We start from the raw sequence: 4,115 nt of genomic DNA on the forward strand, positions 1-4,115 counted from the left end.
TGTATCAACTTCAAGGAGTTGTAGTTGTTATGTCTTCTTCTCTCCCCCGGTTTTTGGGGTTTTTTTTTTGTGTGTGTGAATTTATTTATTTTTAGCTCCCACCAATAAGTGAGAACATGTGGTATTTCTCTTTCTGTGCCTGACTTGTTTCACTTAATATAATTCTCTCAAGGTCCATCCATGTTGTTGCAAATGGCAGTGTTTCATTCGTTTTTATAGCTGAGTAGTATTCCATTGTGTAGATATACCACAATTTCCGTATCCACTCATCCGATGATGGACATTTGGGCTGGTTCCAACTCTTGGCTATTGTGAAGAGTGCTGCGATGAACATTGGAGAACAGGTATACCTTCGACTTGATGATTTCCATTCCTCTGGGTATATTCCCAGCAGTGAGATAGCTGGGTCATATGGTAGATCTACAGACTTATTTTTCATGTTTTTCTCTCTATTAAACTTTAAGCTTCTTTGTGGGACTTATTAATCTTTGTTCCTCCAGCACGTAATAATGTGCTGGACACAAAGTAGGTCCTCAATTCAAATTTGTGGAATGAATGAATGAATGAATTTGTTAATATGCTACTGGTCTCCACATTTTCAGATGAATATGAGGAGGGTTAGGAGAAGTCTAAGAGAGAACTTATATTTCTTCAAGTAAGTATTAATACCTTACAGTTGTACAGCCCTTTAAACTTTCAAACCATAATCTGACACGTTAGTTTATGAAGTTCTCATAACAACCTTGCAGTGAGGGTGGGGTGGGAATTATTATCCTCTTACAGAAGGCAGAAAAAGCAAAGCGCTCAAGGGCATCTAGTTAGATAGTCATGCTCTTGAGGTATTAATAATATGAGAGTGATAAACTTGTTCTTCAGTTCTTCGGTGGTCCAAACTAGAGTGGACAGGCTTAATTACAACAAAAAGAAAACATTTAATTGGATGAAAAACTAGATATTGGATCAAAGTACTGGGAGAGGTTGCAGTTCTAGGTCCCTGCACAATCTGAGGACCCATTCAGTTCCATGAGTCTCTGGTCATAACAATAGCTACTATTATACTATGTGCCAGGCACTGTGCACATACTGTTTTATTTAATTCTCACAGCAACCCTATGAGGTATCTTCATTTACAAAATAAGAAAACTGAAGTTCCAACAAGTTAAGCAAATTTTCCAAGGTTACACAGCTAGTATTCATCAGAGCTAGAATTCTAAGCCTATTAGTCTCCAAAGACTATTATGCCTGCACTAAAAAAAAATAAAATAGACTTTATTTTTTAGAGCAGTTATGAGTTCACAGCAAAATGGAATGGAAAGTACAAAGGGCTCCCATATACCTTCTACCCCTACATATGCACAGGCTCCCCAAAGTGGTACATTTGTTACACTCAATGACCCTACATTGACACATCATTATCACCCAAAGTACATAGTTTACACTAGGGTTTATTCTTAGTGCTGTACATTCTAGGGGTTTGGAGAAATGTATAATGACATGTATCCACCATTATAGTATTGTATAGAATAGTTTTACTGTCCTAAAAATCCTCTGTGCTCCACCTATTCATCCCTCCCTCCCCCTTAGCCCCTGTCAAACACTGATCTTTTTACTGTCTCCATAGTTTTGCTTTTCCCAGAATGTCACAAGTTGGAAGCATACAGTATGTAGCCTTTAGCGAATTGACATCTTACACTTAGTAGTATGCATTTGAGATTCCTTCATGTCTTAAAAACAGACACATCAACAGGTGGAACAGGGCAGAGAGCCAGAAATAAACACATGCCTTTATGGTCAATTGATTTTCAACAATGGTTCCAGAACACACAATGGGGAAAGGAGATTCTCTTCAGTAAATGGTGTTGAGAAAACTGAATATCCACAGGCAGAATAATGAAATTGGGCCCTTATCTCACACCATATACAGAAATCAACTCAAAAGTGAATTAAAGACTTAAATGTAAAACCTGAACTTGTAAAACTACTAGAAGAAAACATATGGGGAAAGTTCAGTGACATTGGTCTGGGCATTGATTTTTTGGATATGACCCCCAAAGCACAAGCAACAGAAACAAAAATAGACAAATGGGATTACATGAAACTAAAGCTTCCACAAAGTAAACAATTAACAGAAGAGATAACTCACAGAATGGAAGAAAATGTTTGCATAGACATTTCTCAGAAGAAGACATACAAATGGCCAAGAGGTTTATGAAAAAATTCTCAACATCACTAATAATCATGGCAGTGAAAATCAAAACCACAATGCGATATCACCTCACAACTGTTAGCATGGCTGTTACCAAAAAGGTGAAAGGTAAGTGTTGGAGAGGATGTGGAGAAAAGGGATCCCTTGTATGCTGTTGGAGAGAACGTAAATTGGTACCACCTTTATGAAAAACAATATGTAGGTTCCTCAAAAAACAAAAAATAGAATTACGATATGATCTGACAATCTCCTACTGGTTATACATACAAAAGAAATGAAATCAGTATGTTGAAGAGATATCTGCACTCCCATGTTCATTGCAGCATTATTCACAATAGCCAAGAGATGTAGTCGACCTAAGTCTTCATCAGCAGATGAATGGATAAAGGAAATGTGGTATATATCCACCATGGAATACTATTCAGCCTTAAAAAAGAAGGAAATTGTTTCATTTATGACAACATGGATGAACCTGGAGGAGGTTATGCTGAGTGAAATAAACCAGGCACAAAAAGACAAATACTGTATGATCTCACTTATTTGTAGAATCTAAAACAGTTGTAGAAGTAGAGAGTAGAATGGTGATTACCAAAAGCTGGAGGGGATGGGGAATGGGGAAATGTTAGTCAAAGGATACAAAATTTCAGTTAGAAAGGAGGAATAAGTTTTTAAGCTATATTGCACAGTGTAGTGACCATAGTTAACAATAATGTATTGTATATTCTCAAATTGCAAAAAATAATGCATTTTAAATGTTCTAACTACAAAAAAAGATAAGTATCTGAGATGATGGATATTAATTACCCTGATATAATTATTTCACAATGTATTTGTATATCATAATATCATGTTGTGCCCCATAAATATAGTTGTTATTTGTCAATTAAAATAAAAATTTAAATTAAAATAAAAAGATAAAAGGGACACTAGGGGCAAGGGACTAATTTTCAGGAATAAACTTTACAAGAAAGAAAAAGATTCCCATGGTTTTTCATGCATTGTTAGCTCACTTATTTTTAGCACCAAATAATATTCCATTGTCTGGATGTACTACAATTTATTTATCTATTCACCTGCTGCAGGACATCTTGGTTGCTTTCAGGTTTGGAAATTATGAGTAAAGCTGCTATAAACATCCACATGCAGATTTCTGTGTGAATGTAAGTTTTAAAGTCCTTTGGATTAAATATGGAAGTACAGTGATTGCTGTATCACATAGTAAGAGTATATTTATTTCGGTAGGAAATGGCCAAACTGTCTTCCAAAGTGGCTGTACCATTTTACATTCTCACCAGCAATGGATGAGAGTTCCTGTTGTTCCGTATCCTCGTCAGCATTTGGTATTGTCAGTATTTTGGTTTTTGGCCATTCTAACATGTGTATAGAGGTATCTCATTGTATTCATATGCAATTCCCTAGTGACATTTGATGTTAAGCATCTTTTCATATGCTTTTTTTCTATCTGTATGTTTTCTTTGGAGAGGTGTCTGTTCAGGTCTTTTGCCCATTTTTAATCAGGTTGTTGTTTTCTTATTGTTGAGTTTTAAGCGTTCTTGTATATTTTGGATAACAGTTCTTTATCAGATATATATTTCACAAATACTTTCTCCCAGTCTGTGGCTTGTCTTTTTATTTTCATAAGCCTGTATGTTTTATTTTTTTCACAATTTATTTATTTATTATTTGAATTTTGTCTAATTTTTTGACAAATTATAATCATATATAATTATGGCATACACAGTGACACTATAGTATATGTTTGCAGTGTGGAAGGATTAAATCAAGCTAACTCCATCACCTTAAATATTTATCACTTATTTCTCCTGTCTAACTGTATCTTTGAACCTTGGACCATCATCTCCTCATTCCCTTTACCCATGAGCCCCTGATAACCACCATTTTACTCTCC

Source organism: Galeopterus variegatus, unplaced genomic scaffold, assembly GCF_000696425.1.
Source record: "Galeopterus variegatus unplaced genomic scaffold, G_variegatus-3.0.2 Scaffold10566, whole genome shotgun sequence".
Classification (NCBI taxonomy): domain Eukaryota; kingdom Metazoa; phylum Chordata; class Mammalia; order Dermoptera; family Cynocephalidae; genus Galeopterus; species Galeopterus variegatus.